The following is an 18,202-nucleotide window of genomic DNA, read 5'->3' as shown; positions in this document are numbered from 1 at the left end:
CCTGAGGTAATACCAGCCGGGACAGTGACAACACAGACCGTCACTCAGATACTGGAGAGTCTGTTGGCTCACTGGGGCATGCCCCGTGCCACCACTACTGACAATGGGCCGCAATTTACCTCTGCCAGACTTCTCCAACTTCCTGTGCAGTAAAGGAATTAAGCATTTCCGTGCTACAATCTACCATCCCCAGGCAAATGGTGGGGTTGAAAGATTCAATCAAAGCCTTAAGTCAAGTCAAGTCACCTTTATTTATATAGCGCATTAAACAAAATACATTGCGTCAAAGCAACTGAACAACATTCATTAGCAAAACAGTGTGTCAATAATGCATAATGATAGTTAAAGGCAGTTCATCATTGAATTCATTCGCTGTAGATGAAGTGTCCCCAACTAAGCAAGCCAGAGGCGACAGCGGCAAGGAACCGAAACTCCATCGGTGACAGAATGGAGAAAAAAACCTTGGGAGAAACCAGGCTCAGTTGGGGGGCCAGTTCTCCTCTGACCAGACGAAACCAGTAGTTCAATTCCAGGCTGCAGCAAAGTCAGATTGTGCAGAAGAATCATCTGTTTCCTGTGGTCTTGTCCTGGTGCTCCTCTGAGACAAGGTCTTTACAGGGGATCTGTATCTGGGGCTCTAGTTGTCCTGGTCTCCGCTGTCTTTCAGGGATGTAGAGGTCCTTTCTAGGTGCTGATCCACCATCTGGTCTGGATACGTACTGGATCCGGGTGACTGCAGTGACCCTCTGATCTGGACACAGACTGGATCTGGTGGCCACGGTGACCTCGGAACAAGAGAGAAACAGACAAATATTAGCGTAGATGCCATTCTTCTAATGATGTAGCAAGTACATAGGTTGTTATGGGAAGTGTTTCCGGTTCCGGTTTACCTAATTAATGCAGCCTAAAAATCCTTTAACGGATTTGGATAATAAAAGCATATTAGTATGTTATGTGTATGCCAGGTTAAAGAGATGGGTCTTTAATCTAGATTTAAACTGCAAGAGTGTGTCTGCCTCCTGAACAATGTTAGGTAGGTTATTCCAGAGTTTAGGCGCCAAATAGGAAAAGGATCTGCCGCCCGCAGTTGATTTTGATATTCTAGGTATTATCAAATTGCCTGAGTTTTGAGAACGTAGCGGATGTAGAGGATTATAAAAAAACCGAGATCGGCATTCATGCACAACAGGCCCAGGGGTATACATTTCAAACAGCACTCAACTTAAAGGAATAGTTCGCCTAAAAATGATATTCAAGCCATGATTTACTCACCCTCAAGCCATTCGAGATGCATATGTCGATCTTTTTTCAGACGAACACATTTTCAGTTATTTTAGAAAATGTTTTAGATCTTTCAGTGGTTATAATGTGTAGCTATGGGGCTCACCTCTTTGAAGTTCCGAAATGTGCATGCATCCTTCTCAAAAGTAATCCATCCGGCTCCAGGGGGGTAAACGAAGGCCTCTTGATGGTAATCCGTGCGGTTTTGTCGTAAAAATATACATATTTTAAACTTTATAAACGAAAATATCTGGCTTCCGGCCACGGTCGACGTGCGTTCATGGGAGAAGGATGTCGGCGTATGACGTATGGCGTATCGTAGGAAGTGTCGTGACGTAGAACGAACGCGCCAGCGCAGCCAGAGAGCAGAGCAAAACAAAACTACACTCGGGATTTCCGTGAAGAGTTATTTGATTTAGCTATACTTAAGTTTTTTATTAGGCTTAAAATGGTTCGGGCCTGCATCTACCCTGGATGCTTAAACATATGTAAAACTGTAAGGTTACGCGCGCGGGCATCAAAGGAAGATGCACCAGTAGCATTTCACCGATTCCCAGTACATGATTCTGAGCGATTGCAGTTATGGCTGCTCGCTATTGGTTGGGATATAAATACACCAAAGGAAAAACTCTTGCAATATCGGATGTGCAGTGAACATTTCAGTCCAGACGATTACGAGGCAAAGATTGGAAAAACAAAACCACTTCTGAAATCGTCAGCCGTGCCTGTACCTGTGCTGCTTTTTCCGCAAAATCCGGTATGTATTGAGTACTCTGTACTGTAGTGTGTATTATTTTGTGTATTGATTGTGATGCTACATGTAAGGGATAATGTATATGCAGCAGGTTGTTATATAAGTCCATACAGTCTTGTATCACACATTAGGGACTTATTTCACGATTACAATCGTCTGTCTGTACATTACATCATAATAAGTAAGTTAAGGGACATTAAACATTTTATTTCCTAATTTTACCGAATACTAATTAAGTTCTAGTTAACGTTTTAAGATAAGACATGACGTTAAAATATCATGGACACACTTTTCTGTTGTATAAATATTTAATTTTTCTTTTAAAATGTAATCATGTACAATCTATTGTTGTAGGAAGCACAGGGGGATCCTGATGTTTCTACTCAGTCAAGTCTCTGTTACACAGTTACACAAAAGGATCAGGAGACAGTTGTCCTGGGTGCATCAGCATTTTTTGAAGGTGTTCCACAGTCAACTCCAGTCAAACATAGCAGCAAAGAAGAGAATGAAGGAGTTGTGGCAGGACTCAAATTGATGCTTAAAAGTCCAGAATCAATTCCAAGAAGGACAGGTCCATCAACATCTGGGACATACATTGCCTTCCCCCCAATACGTTTCTATCAGTCAGTAAGTACTCATATGCGTTTTGTCATGCAATGTTTTGCCCAGTTGTCGTGTTGTTTGGATTATGTTGTCAAACAGTGGTTTACATAATTACTTTTAGTTAAATTACTTTCACTTTAACCTCTACATGTATGTAAACATGTACTATTGCATTATGAATTGTTTTAGGAAACACCAAGGGATCCTGCTGTACAGGCTCAGCCAAATCTGCTTTGCACATCACCTGAAAAAGATCAGGAGACAGTTGTCCTGGATATATCAGCACTAGAGGGTGTTCCACAGTCAACTCCAGTTAAACATAGAAGCAAAGAAGAGAATCAAGGAATTATGGCTGGAATCAAGTTCACGCTTAGAAGTCCAGAATCATTTGACAGAAGGACAGGTCCATCAACATCTGGGACATACATAGCCTTACCCCCCATAAGTTTATATCAGTCGGTAAGTACTTAGTAAGTGTTTTATCATGCAAACATTTTTTTCAAGTTATGATAGTTATGTCAGTTGTGATATCTAAATATCTAAAAAAAAATTCTAATTATTACTAGAAAAATGTATCTATGTGTAGATTATAATAATGTGTGATTTTACACTATTTTTATAATTAAAAATTGTGATTACAATTTAATGTCTGTCACATAGGATCAGACATCACAGACTGAACTACAATCTGAAGATTGTGATCTCGATATCAGCATGCTTTCAATGCAATGTCCATCAGACAAGGACTCAAGTTTTGTTCCTGCCAGCTCAACATCATCAACGTCAACTACAACTACAGAGGACGATAGAGAAAATGAGAAGTGGAAGGAAAGAAAATGGATCGTAAACGAATCAAATGTGATGAAGATGTTTAGAAGATGTCAGGATTGTGGAGCACTAATTACTGGAACCGAGAAAAAATCCAATGGGAGCCGTATCGAAGTGCTGTGGGAATGCGAGAACAAACATCAGGGCCGTTGGAGTTCATGTGAAGATGTTCGGGGAATGCCTTTAAACAATCTTCTGGTTTCTGCAAGTGTCCTATTCAGTGGTGCAACTTATGTCAACATTGCTGATTGGGCTGCACTGCTGAACTTACAGGTGCCAAAGAAAACCGCTTTCTATTCAATGCAGTCTTCATACCTCATTCCTGCAGTTGATGCTACTTACAAAGAAAAACAAGCTGGGATTCTGAACGATTTACAGCTTCAAAATGCATTACAGAATGAGGTGCATTTATCTGGGGATGGGAGATCAGACAGGTAAATGAGACACCTTTCTTACAATAATTAAAAGAAATATGAAAAACAAAAAGTTTATTGTTTCATCTTATGTCCTACCTGCTACAGCCTTGGTTTTTCAGCAAAATATAACACATACAGCCTTATGGATGACACAACGGATAAAATTGTACACTTTGAGTTGGTGCAGGTGAGTGTACATGTTGATATATACAGTATAAAATTATGCAAAGTTTTAATTAGTAAACACCACAAATGGTAATATACTTTGTAAAGTAATGTACAAACATACAGAATATTATACTTATTACACCCTAAATGAAAACACTATAAAGAAAGACAAAACCTGTTTATACTTAATATAAAGAATATATTTGTTGTGTCTTAAATTTTTTTAGGTGACAGAAGCATCTAGCTCAGCGGCCATGGAGCCCATTGGGTTTAAAAGAGGCCTAAATCAAATTTTGGAGAAAGGCATCAAAGTAGATGTGTTGACCACTGACAGATCACCATCCATAAGAAAGATCATGCGGGAGGATTATCCATTAATTCACCATGAGTTTGACATTTGGCATGTGGTGAAGGGTAAGAAATTGTGTCAGATAAAATTTAAATCTGTAAATGAACTACACTGTTTTTAATTTTCAAAATTAGTTTGAATGTGAACCTTTACTCAAGGATTACTTTTAGTAATTAAAAAAGTACTTTGTATATATACATTCAATTATATTTTGTGTAATTACCGTATCAATAATGTTTTCTCAGGGTTGCTAAAGAAATTACTGTCCTTGTCAAGATACAAAGACAACAGAGATCTCCAGCCCTGGATCAAGTGCATCTGCAACCATTTGTGGTATTGCTGCTCTAGTTGTGGAGGTGACCCTGAAGTAAGTTTTAATTTGTACACCATATAACATTACAAAGATGATGTAGATTTAATTAAAATTAAATTTAAAATTAATTAAGTCAATACTTCATCACATCTCTGGGGAACATAGTTGGACCGAAGATGGCCTAGAACAGAGATGTCTCCATCCTGCCCTCAATCCTGACCAACAGAGACGGAAGAGGTGGATTATGAAAGAGTCTCGTGCATACCATACGCTGGAGAAAATAGTTCTGGACAAAGGTATTTTGAAGGACCTGCAGCAAATGTCCCTGTTTAAGCATACAGGTATGTTACACCAAAATCACATTGTGTGTATATATGGAAAGTGATTATTTAGAACACCAGACTAATTATGTTTCCTTATTTTACAGGCAAGCTTGAAGTTTTCCACTCCATGCTACTTAAGTACTGTCCGAAGAACTTGCACTTTCATTACTCTTCCATGTTTGCACGCACACAGCTTGCAATTATGGATCATAATGAAAATGTACATCGCAAACAGGCCACAACCACCTCTGGTAAGTAAAGAACATTACAACAACAAAAGTTTAAAACAATAGTGAATTCCAAATTATGAAATTTAATGCAAAGTGCTTTTTTTTATGGGTCAGTAGTTTAACATTAGTCTAATAATATATAGTACAGTAACATGTATGTCTTGTTTCTTTCTAGGAGTACAACGCTACAATGTTGTGTTTCCCAAGCACTCCAAGGAGTGGGTAGCTAAGAAACTGTTTGAACCAACCACACAAACATTTAGAGATGAACTGGTTAATGTAGTTCTGGAGTACCGTAGAAACCCAAACATTGTTGTTCCAGACGAGTCATCTCAACTCACTGTTCCCACATTACCAGCAAACATTGCACGAAAGCCAAAACCTGCCAAAGAAGATGCCATTTCAAAGCACCAGTCAAGATTTTCTAAGTAAAGGCTCTACACAATGCTTTACATAGACTCTTGTGCCTTAGTGGGAATTTAATAAAAGTATTATTGGGCACTGTTTATTATCTTTTTTAGTTTAAAGTTATTTTTATCTAACATTTCCTTGTTTTTTTTATTATATGTCATGTTACATTACTGTTGTCTTGAAGAAAAAGCATTGATGTGATAATAGCAACAGTTTAGAAATTAAAATCAGTAACATTTCTTTTTTGAAAAAAGTATGTGTAATATTATTTATTTCTGAACTTCAAAAGCCACACAGAAATTTTTTAAAAATTTGTATTTACAAAAATTGAAACAAATTTTGTTTACCAGTTAAACACAAAATAAACATGGTTGAATCAATGTAGTTGTTGAATTAAACATCACAGGAAACAAAGTATATGAAATATATGTATTTATTCAAAAAAAATAATGTAGTAGGTAGCAGACTTGTACACTACATCATGGCAAAGGCACCATCTGCTTCTCTGAAACCCACATAGGATCCAGACTGGGATGGGTATTTTTCCCTTATGGCTTGAACAACACAGGAGGGAAGAACTTTACGGTTTCCTCTTCCTAGTTTTTCTCCTTTCAGCATCCATTCAAGCACAACTCGGTATGCTACCAGACGAAATTGACTGTAAAATAAATGCAATTTGTGAATAACATAGATCAGCCGCACCTGTAATAACATATTACTTGCACAAAACGAAACTTACTCCACCGTTAGTCTGCCCCCGGTTCCTTCAGGGCTTGGACGACGTCTCCAGTTTATGCGAGGTAAACGGAAGATAACTTCAAGAACACTTTGGCTCAACAAAGGCGGAAAGCCATCATCTTCTGTAACACAATTGGACTCAGTCATCTCAATAGCGGCATCAATGGCTTCCAAAGTTGGCATTCCAGTTTTCCATTCATGGCAGCAAACACTCTCGACCTCTGTTGGCATGGCCTCACATCTCCTGCATGAGCACCACCATGTCTCCCGGACTCTCTGTCTATTTGAGGCTGTTAGTTGTGCCACTGCTGATGCAGCCGCCTCCATATGCCTGAGTTCTTCATCACTGTACTCCGGTTCAAACAGATAGGGCTGAGCCAAAAACTGAATATCCTCTTCTCTAATATCAAAATCCTCCGACATTTTCTTTTAAATACTCTTTTATATAACTCTTCACGGAAATCCCGAGTGTAGTTTTGTTTTGCTCTGCTCTCTGGCTGCGCTGGCGCGTTCGTTCTACGTCACGACGCTTCCTACGATACGCCATACGTCATACGCCGACATCCTTCTCCCGTGAACGCGCGTCGACCGTGGCCGGAAGCCAGATATTTTCGTTTATAAAGTTTAAAATATGTATATTTTTACGACAAAACCGCACGGATTACCATCAAGAGGCCTTCGTTTACCCCCCTGGAGCCGGATGGATTACTTTTGAGAAGGATGCATGCACATTTCGGAACTTCAAAGAGGTGAGCCCCATAGCTACACATTATAACCACTGAAAGATCTAAAACATTTTCTAAAATAACTGAAAATGTGTTCGTCTGAAAAAAGATCGACATATGCATCTCGAATGGCTTGAGGGTGAGTAAATCATGGCTTGAATATCATTTTTAGGCGAACTATTCCTTTAACGCTCATGCATTACAGAGCTAGCCAGCACACCACCACTCAGGCCTCTCTGCTCTGCTCATGCTTAGCCGTGAGATGGACTTGCCATTTGACAGACTGAGACCACAGGAATTGTTAGCTGCAGCCTCAGGTGGCACCCGGGCAGCAGCCAAAGCTGCCATAACTTCAAACAAGAGGCGAATGAAGGCCAACTTTGACAGAAGACACAAGGCCAAACCGAGTAAGATAACAGTTCTAGACTGGGTTCGGGGCCAGAGACCAGAGGTGGGTAGAGTACCCAAAAACTGTACTCAAGTAAAAGTAAAAGTACTTCTAGAAATATTTACTCAAGTAAAAGTAAAAGTACTAGTCTTGAATAGTTACTTGAGTAAGAGTAAAAGAGTATCGGATAAAAAATCTACTCAAGTAGTTAGTTACTAGTTACTTTGGGTCATATATACTGAGCCTATTTTTATTTAGATATATAGATAAAATGTATGTAATGTATGTGTGCGTGTATAAATGTATATATTTCATCAGCCTTTACTCCAATTTATGTAATTTATTATAAAACCCTGTCTGTTTACTTAAGTAACAGATATAGGTGTCATGCCATAACATATTTTTAATACGACTGACTTTATATTAAATGTGAATTTAACATTGAAAGTTAATGTGATATAAATATTGCTACTAATCAATCTTTCATTGTTCAGAAAGAGAGCAAATAACATTTACATTATTAAAGATAATTTTCACTGACAGTCTAGATTTCAATCACTCTCAGAAACTCCCATTAAAATCACTGAAACTGCTAACACTGTGAAATCAATATCTTAATTAAAGATTCGTACACACATCTGCACTTTGTTGTTTCTGACGAGAGAATTCGCCAGAAAGAGGTATTCAGTCAGTGAGCGAGTGAAGGAAGCACCGGCATTTTAGCGATGACTCATCGGAACACCTCTGATTGGCCATTGCTTTAATAAGCTCAAAAGAATCATGTGTGATTGGTTATAATACGCAGCGCTGTATAAACGCATCTATCTCTGGCTAAGCGCCAGCAAGCAATCATAGATCTGAATTTATCAGCTGATAATATGACTCGCTGAACGTACTTGCACTAGTGTGATTGTATTAAAATTAATAAAATCTTAATCGGCTATTTTTTGTCTTTTGGAAGCTGCATTCAACTTGACTCCCCTCTGTTATAAGCCACACACGTACAACAAACTAATGTCACAGTGGTATCGTGTACTGTAATCGAATGTAGCCCAAGTTATTACCTGTTAAACAGTAGACAGCACACGCGGTAATCATCTAATAAGGATCTCCATCGCTAGCAAATAATAACCTTTGCAGATTTCAATTCAGTGCAGTTCAATAGCCACGTTTTCAACGCTGCTGATGTTAAACGTTACAACTCCGAGTGAACCACTTCAGATGCTCAGCGCGTGCGGCAGGGAACTGAACGAATCATTCAAACTGATTCATGAACCAATTCACTCGTTTGCCAATTGGTTTGATCAAGCCTTTGAACAGAATTGACTCAAAAGAATGAATCATTCGCGAATGGGCATCGCTCATTGCCCAGAGAAAAGTAGACGGCGCGTTTGGAATAAACTGAAGCATTATAACATTTATTGCATTAAGATAAAGAAACGAGAGGAGCGTCGCCCACAGTAACGAAGTAAAAGAACAGATTTTTCCCCAAAAATTTACTCAAGTAAGAGTATAAAGTACCCATCTTTAAATATACTCCGAAAAGTATTCGTTACCCCAAAAAATTACTCAAGTAAATGTAACGAAGTAAATGTAGCTCGTTACTACCCACCTCTGCCAGAGACTACACCATAGCAATAAAATGGCATCGTTTTGGTCTAAACCCCTCCAGGTGGATCGTAAGTTAAGGCCTGCCACATTCTTGTTGAGCGATGGTTCTCGCTGACATGCTAGCAGAGTGCGGAAAGTGCCAAACCATTTCAACTCCACATGTGCTCACAGGCAAGGGAGCCTAGTGGGGGACCAACACACAGCTCGGTTTTTGCACCACCATCACCAGGGCCAGTACAACCATGGGTAGGCCGAGTGCATCAAGGTTCCCCAGTCAGCGTGGTCTTGCAACAATCTCCACCAGCTGAGGGGCCTCAACCTCTTCATCCACTGCTTGATGGGAATCAGGAGGGCCAAGAGATGCCGCAGTCGACAGTAACTGAGAGTCGGCCGATTCGAGCAAGAGCTCTTCCCGCATACCTAAAGGACTTTATCACAGACTTAAATGCTTAGGTGTTTTGTCATTTCCTATAGTTCTAGTTTGAGAGAGCACAGTTTTTGTTCTTTGAAGGGGGGGAATGTTGTGTTCTACCACTAGGTTTTCGGGGTTACCAGGGGGTTAAGTTTTGTCTGCTGTGTGCGAATGCATCTGAGTGAGTGATACAGAACTAGTAAAGTGATTATCTGTTCAGCCGTGTGTGCTTCGTGTTTAATAGCTAACTGAAATACTCCAACATAACAATTTCACCTTTAATTCATCTCGGGACATCTTCACGAAGCTAAGCAAATTATCTTTCATTTTTGTTGCCTAGTGCTATGTTGGCGAACATGCTTCAGACATTGCTCATTGTCTAAAGCTAATTGTTCAGTTATGTTTGCTAGGCATGCTAAAGTATTACCACACCGGTAATGCTACCAGTTAAATATACCCACAAGCCTTGTTAATCTTTTGTCAAGGCTGTCAATATGAAATAAGCAGGATTTATGCTTTCGCCTGGCTCGACTGTGAGCCTCCGCTGACTGCGCGTGCAGCTTCCCAATGGTCAAGGCTTTATACTTATCGTGTTCGCCATCATACAGGGTCATACGGGTGCTTGAAATACTTGAAAATGCTTGAATTGAATGCAGTGTTTTCAAGGTTTAATAGGTTTTAGATAAAGTGCTTGAAAATGCAGTGCATTGGTTCATAATAATTTGCTTTCTTACTGAATAGTTAATCATTGTTTTTCATAAAATAAGCAGCTCCGCTCGAGTCTGCGCGTGTAGCTGTAGTGTGCTCTTTATTAAAGTGCACCCTCAGATAGAGGAGAGGAAAGAAAAAAAATCTTCTTTATCGGAGGTTGCTGCTTCAGTCAGCAATGGCTCAAAAATGATAAATCATGGTAAACTAAATACTTGAGTAGTCCCCTGTTAAGTCTGCTTGGTTTCGTTTTCCATGGGAGAGTGTGCACTATGAGCATATAAAGGGAAACAAAATTTTCCCTGCTCAGTTAAACTAAATCTTAAGACTGTTGCGATTAAAGAGAAAAGTGAAAATAAATGGAAGTGTATTATGGTATACATTTAAGATTGGCTTACAATGCATACAATTTTTATTGCAGGGTTTCCCAGCATCAGGGTAGATATTATTGCCATTATAATTAATCACACACGGCGTTGAACTCTACAGTTGTGTTCAAATAATGCACTCACTGGACTGGAATCTCTCGAACATCGTCATCAAAAAGAGTGGAAACTATGTAAACAAGAATTAATTTGTGGTGTAGTCCACGAGATGCTTTAATGTCATTAATCAGGAATGTTTGTTGCTTGGTTCTGTACATTTAAATCCCGAATGGATTAACCATCTTGTTTAATGCTACTAAAATAACCTATTGAAGGATGTATGAATATGACGTGCCATTCCACCACCAAAAATATAATCATTATTCATGGCCGTAGCCAGGCTTTGAAAATTAGTGAGGTTCAGGAGGTTTCTATATTAACCCCCTTATTATAGAATTGTTCTATAATAACCCCTATAAATACAACTAATTATAAATATAAATGTAGATGTTTTTGGAGGGATGCTCATTTTTAAATCAAACCCTATTTATTGCATTGAAGTTTGTTAATACTATATTTATGGGGTGGATAAATTTATCAGTTATTTTTTATTCATACAAACATGCATATTGCCCACCAGACATGTTATTTCGGATAGTCAAGATTACAAAAGACAATGGCTGTATCCGAAAATGTAGGCAGTTGACTTGCTGCCTCCCTTTTCAAATTTCAAATCACATCAGAAAAGCATTTATTTTCAATGAAAATTAAGTAAATCAAAAAGTTAAGGGTAAGTGTAGGGAGGGCTTTATTGTCCCAATAAGGTGGTATCCATTAAATTAGACTGAATAAGATATTATTGCACTGTTTTAATACTGAGGTGCAGATAATAGCCACTATTTGCAGTAAGTAGTATAAATAGCAGAAAATCCTGCTATTTTAACATAGTATAAATATAATCGATAGATATTTGCACTTAGTGTAAATAACATATTAATAAAAAATGCTGCTATTTGCACTTAGTGTATATAGCCGCTGCCTTTTTTGATAACTGGCAGACTAATGCCGGTAATGCAAACCTATAAATAAAATAAACAGAAATGTCAAATATTTTGGAAATTAGATAAGAAAGTTATCGCTGACCCTTAACCGTAATTTCCTACTTTATCTTTCTAAAGTGTTAAATTTAGTGGAAAAATTAGTCAACTTATTATAGCTGGATCTGGCAACAGATTCTCTAGCTCACATCTCTCTGAAGACTCGTTCACTTCGGAAGCGTCGCATCATTTTCATACCACGGACGCTAAGCATTATGAATTATACATGCAGATATTCATATGAGGAGTTTAGCAGCAAATTAGTCAATCAGAGAACAAATTTTTATTTTCCGGACCTCGGTGACCTCATAGCTGGCTACGGCAATGTCAACATTAATATTAATATATCATTATTGTGACTAAAATCTAAGGACATTCAAATGTAAGAATGTACTGAATTTGGGATTTTCCTTAGTTGTCAGTTGTAAACATCAAAATTATAATAAATAAACATTTAAAATATATCAGTCTGTGTGTAATTAATAAATATAATATACAAGTTTCACTTTTTGAATGGAATTAGTGAAATAAATAAACTTTTTGATGATATTCTGGTTATATAACCAGCACCTGTACAGTCTATATTTCTTTTTTTTACATTCTATATTCTTACTCTATCCTTGCATGTATACATATACATAGTCTATATTCATACTACTGCAGCGTAGTTTTTATTATTATGTTTCTTACATTGTAAGTATGTATGTGTGTATAGTTTGTACAGTGTATAGTTTGTGTATGTGTGTGTATAGTTTATAGTCTTGGCATTCATTGTTGACAGCAAAGTATGAATTTCATTGATCAGGGAAACTCGTTTCCTCACTGGGTAAAGTTCAAACAGGTAATGTGCTGGGTGTGAGGTGTCCAGAGTGATTTTGCCAGCTTCTGGTGTGATTTTTACTCAGTCTGGATGAGTGCAGTTCCTGGAGAGTGAAGAGTTCACTGTTTTGAGCATGTTTAGCTCCAGGTTGTAATAACTGCACCACAGCCAGCTCTTTAACCTCCTGTCTGTGAACAGACTCGTGTAAGTGTGGTGTCATCTGTGAAATTCATTCTTTAGAGGTGAAGTTGTTGGTGTACAGAGAGAAGTGCAGTGGGGAACGAACTCATTCCTGGGGGGTGCAAGTGCTGATCGTATGGGTGCTGGATGAGAATGGGTGTCAAGGATTAAAAGGGGGCTGCAGGGAATATATCTTTGGACATGGGGGTATAAAGCCAAAGGCTTACAATTAGAGGCAATAGTAGTTTGGAATTGTGTTTGGATCTTCAGTCCAAGTCTTGGAGCAGTTTGTGACAAATGCAATTTAATATTCAAAAAAATATGTTATTTATTATTTTATATATAATATTATTCAAATCATCCCAGGGGGCCCGATTGGACATCTTTGGGGGCCGTATCTTTGATACTCCTGATCTGCATTGTTGACAATATCTAGGGAATCCAAATAGATTCTGCACTCATTTTCATGGGCCATTACTTATAAAACAATGAAAATCACAGTGAAAGATGACACATGACAGTGTGATGCTGTGTGTCTCTGTGTCTTCAGTCTCTGTGATCCATGTGTCTTTAGTCTCTGTTGATTGTGTGACTGTGACGTCTCTGTAGCGGCTCTTATTCACCATAAGCTGATCCTGAGGAAACTGGACTGATGTCTAAATACTGAGAGTCCTACAATAAAACATCACAGAGAGTCAGATATGAGTATGAGACATTACTGCTGTCACATCACATCAGCAGATCCATTAAGAAAAACACAGTATATTCATATTACAGCCAGAGATATGAATGAACAACTGATCATATTTTATTAACAGTGAATGATTTATATCTTAACTCTTGAGGGAAGCAGAATTCAGTGGATGCAAATTATTATATAAATTAAGTTATTATCATTATGTCTCACTTGACATTGTATTTAATGTGACAGAAAAAAATGTAACACAAGTGTCGCAATGAAACACCAGTGACATACATAAGACCAAAGATCCTTATTCTTCAACTATAATTAAGTAGACAAGACTAAATTGTTACATTTGGCAATTAGTGAAAGCAGTTAATAAAAGTGCTTAAACATAAGCTGATCTTCACTAGTGTTACCCATACAGAAACACCACTGACACTTTTCATGAAAAATGCATTTTACAAAATGTATGCTGTAAGGTATCAAACCACACATAACAAAATCACAAACATTGTGGTATACTCACTAAATTGAGTAGTTTAATCCATTTGTATTGTAGTTTTTTTTTAAAGATCCAGATAGGTCATACCAGTGACTTGAACTAAAAGCCTTTTTCATAGATCTTTAGGAAATAGGAAGAAGGAAGTCAAGTGATGTCATCAGTGTGATATTTATTTAAAAATAAAAGATTTTTGTTAAACAGGAACACCACTGACAAAACTTCAGTTGACCACTTTCATTATATGTTTTATAATATATATTTGGCTTTTTTTATGTCATTTACATCATACATTTGATAGTTATGAATACATCATTGCATTTTAAATGGTAGAAAAACCTATTTTTGACCTCAAAATGAAGCACCTTCCCTCTTTGCATGGCTGTGGGGACAAGCAGTTTTGTGATGCTTGGAATTCTTTATGATTAATTAAAAACAATTATTGCCACTTTGATGGCTCAAGAAGGAGTAATTGTTCAAATAACACATTGTTTTATTTTAAAATATAAAATGATTTGCATCCTTAAAATGTTTTTCTAAATTTAGTATTTCTGTAAAGGCTATAGGGCCAGAAAAATGTACATTTCCATGGAATGACCCTTAAACAGATATCCAAACAGAGAAAACACATTTTAAATCAGGATTTTCAGTTAATCTGATTCCAAAGGACTAACTGAAATAAGTCTGGCTTATTTGGTAAACTTGGTTTATGAAACAAGCCCCGGATCCTGAGAGAAACAGATCATGAGGCGTTCACTCAGATACACAATGTTAGTCGTGTGTTAACAAATGATCAAATAAACCACACACAAAACCAAACACCAACACCAACACCATGGTCATCTGTTTGCAAAAGGAAATATTAAAACATTATGTCCTTGAGAGGAAATCTGAATGCAGAAGTCATTGTAAAGCACTCAGCACTCACCTTATTTACACAGATTCACAAAATCCACCGACTTTCTATGAAGCAGCTACACGAAAACCATGGCTTAGTTCCTATGAAACACTTCGATATTCTGTATAGAACTGATTCTGGCTGTTTAAATGGAGAAACGTCAACTTCAAAGTTCTGCTTTCGCTTCTTTGTGATATGAGGATGCCACTTCACACACGCAATCTCAAGCCTCATCAATTGTTTGATCCAGTTTCTCCTCAATTAACTATTACAGACATTACACTAGCATAGAATTAGACACATCAGATCAAACTTCAAGTGTGGTAAAGTTACTTTAAGTGATGTTTTATTAACAGATTTCAGGAGGAGCACATGTAGATAATTAACACGGTCCAGTCCATCATCAGTAATTACACCATCTATCCAACCAGCACAATAGAGAACCCCTATACATAATCAAAGCAGCCTTATCTTCATAATTTCTTTCAGCATCCCTCCAACACCCCGACTCCTCACCTTCAGGCCGTTCCTACCCCAGCACGGGGCGGAGCACTCAGGGGAGCGCTCTCGGTCCGGGCTAAAAGCCGAGCTCAGAGTCCTCTCACCGGACAAATACCATAACCTTTACTCAGTTAATTATATGTATGAGTGAACTTGTGAATGGTGTAGTCTTCACTTGACTTGATGGAGAAACAGAGTCTGGTCCGGCTTTTTTCCGGGGGTTGTCTCTTGAAGACTGTTAACATCTCTTTTCTGGATGGAGAGAGATGTTCCTGTAATGGGACTGGAGGGGGAGGGAGCCGTTGAGGTGTGAATAGGCTCCTGCTGTGGTGAAGCTGATGAGTTGATGTTCGAGTTCAAGCTCAAGTTGAAGGCTGGTGTCACAGTGGATGGTATCAGGACTGTCCCATTGTCTTTAAAAGTGATAGTAAAACTCATTCAGGTTGTTGGCCAGTTGTTGGAGTTAGCTGAGAATTGCTCTTGTAGTTTCTCAGAGTACAGTTGTTTAGCTACTCTCACTGCCTTGTTAAACTTGTACTGTGACCCTTTAACCTGTTAGCCAGTACCCCTCAATATGGGACTCGCAGCAGAAAGTGCCCTACCTAACTTAAAATTTTAACAGTTCCTTACTTCAGTGTGTTAAACACACAATTTTGGTGTCTCTGGAAAGATGAACTTTTGGGCTTTACTTATTATCAACCAGATTGGATAATGCTCAAAAAATATTAAAAGTTATAGACACTGAAGTGCCTTGATTTTTTTTTTACCACACTGATTGTTTTTTTTTAATTTGTTATAAAAATACATGAAATCAGTCCTGGAGCAATCTAGAAATGTAATGGGTTGAAAGTCACATGTCTCATTAGTTTCCATTTCAAATTTGAAGATATCATGAAAAATGAGATTCCTGCAAATATTTTTCTGGGACTATGCCTTGTCCCCCCACCCCCCAAATAGAACAAATATTTAGCAACTGTATTGAAGGTTTCTACAAACTATTTAGTCATTAAACATACCACTGCATTTTTTTCAATTATAAAACACTAGACAGAAACTTAGACATCATGTAAGTGGTTTATTTAAGCACTAGAAAAATACAATAAGAATAATTTGAGTAATAAAAATAAGAAAGATAAGAAAAATAAAAAGGATTTAACTTTGTATGCAAATAACAGAACATCATGAGATTGCTAGAAATGCAGCATTTACAATGAATTACAATTCAAATAAGTGCTGATGTGCTGATGGCCAGTTATAGAAATGGTAATAACACAAATAAAGCCATAAAGTCAATAATCCACTCTCTATTCATATACTGTGTAGATGGTGTTCATCTATAGCTGTGATAGCCGTAATTTCACAGTAATAACATGCTGATTTGCACTCAAACAGATGGTAATCATGCAGATACAGGTACATTCAACATAAAACACACTCACACATATATGAAAACTGTTGAAAAAAAAAGCCTTTATAAAACAAATAAAGGAAAGACGATTGCTAAGTTCCGCCTCCATCAAATGACAGGTGCGTCAGAGTGTGCGTCACGAGCCGTCATGAGACAGCGCCAGAATTCAAATAAACCTTTTACTTTTTTCTTCGTGGATCATCTCATTCTGTTTGTGACACTGTACGCTGCAAAACCATGCCATTTTTTTTACTACCAAGTCGCAGTTTCTGAGCATGAGTTATTCCATAACGGACACAAACTGTCTCTGTTCTGTCTCTGAAGAACTGAAATGTAAACAATGGAATTATCATCCATATTACAACGTTATTGCTTCTTTGGACTAAACGTGCTCCATGAGATGTCGTTCAGTGGACCCTTACCTTCCTAACTAAACTGGGATTTACAGCTGTGGATGTGTTTATGACTCATTATTACAACTAATCTGGTATGTACTGCGTTTTCATTCTTCATGTTTTGATGTGTACTGCTTACACAAATGTAGCAAATAAAGTCTTTATAAACTTTCCATTGAAAAACAGCAATCTGTCGTTGATGCTTGAGGCTTAGATCTTTATAATGATATATAGTTTGCCAAGATTAAATTTGTCCCGTTTCATTTAATCTATTCGTAAATATTGACACATGCGAACACTGGGAGTTGAGGATGCCCATGTCCAGGGGCAGGTTAAACCTGATTTTATCCCCACTTTTAAATGCAGCCTGCTTCTCTAGCTTTAACTGTCTGAGTCTGACTGTGAACCAGGGTTTGTCATTGTTGTAACTCACCCTGGTGCATGATGGAACACAACTTTCATCACAGAAGCTAATGTACGATGTCACAGCCTTTGTATACTCATCCAGGTTGTTGTTATCATTCCTGAATACATCCCAGTCAGTGCTATCCAAGCATGCCTGAAGCTTCCCCACAGCTTCTCATGTCCACTGCTTTGATATGCTCACAAAACGATTTGCCTGTATGCAGTTTTTTTTCTGCATTATCCATGTGAATATTAAAATCCCCTGCAATAGCAAAACAGTCAAACTCTGAGGAAATCATTGATACAATTTCTGTGAACTTAAAGGCTGGAGAGTATTTTGGAGGCCCGAAAAAAAGATAAACAGAATGCATGGAGCACCTATCAGCACAATCCTTAGATATTATAAGACAAGTACAGACCAAATGACAATTGCTTGAATTGATAGACATCTTTAAATCGAGCGGCCACACCTAAAAACTGTCCTGCAAATACTCATGAAAGTAGAGTTAGGAGGGGCTGTTTAATTGAGGACCGGTGCACTATAGCTGTCTTCTAGCCATGTTTCATTTAGAAACATAAAATCCAGATTGTTTGTGGTTATTCAATCATTGATTAGAAAATTATTAATTTTAGTGAGCTAATGTTTAAAAATGCTAACTTAATTGTATTGTTTTGTGTCTTTACAGCAATC

Source organism: Carassius carassius, chromosome 19 (genome assembly GCF_963082965.1).
Source record: "Carassius carassius chromosome 19, fCarCar2.1, whole genome shotgun sequence".
NCBI lineage: Eukaryota > Metazoa > Chordata > Actinopteri > Cypriniformes > Cyprinidae > Carassius > Carassius carassius.
The sequence above is the reverse complement of the archived record's forward strand: the minus strand, read 5'-3'. Positions refer to the sequence as shown.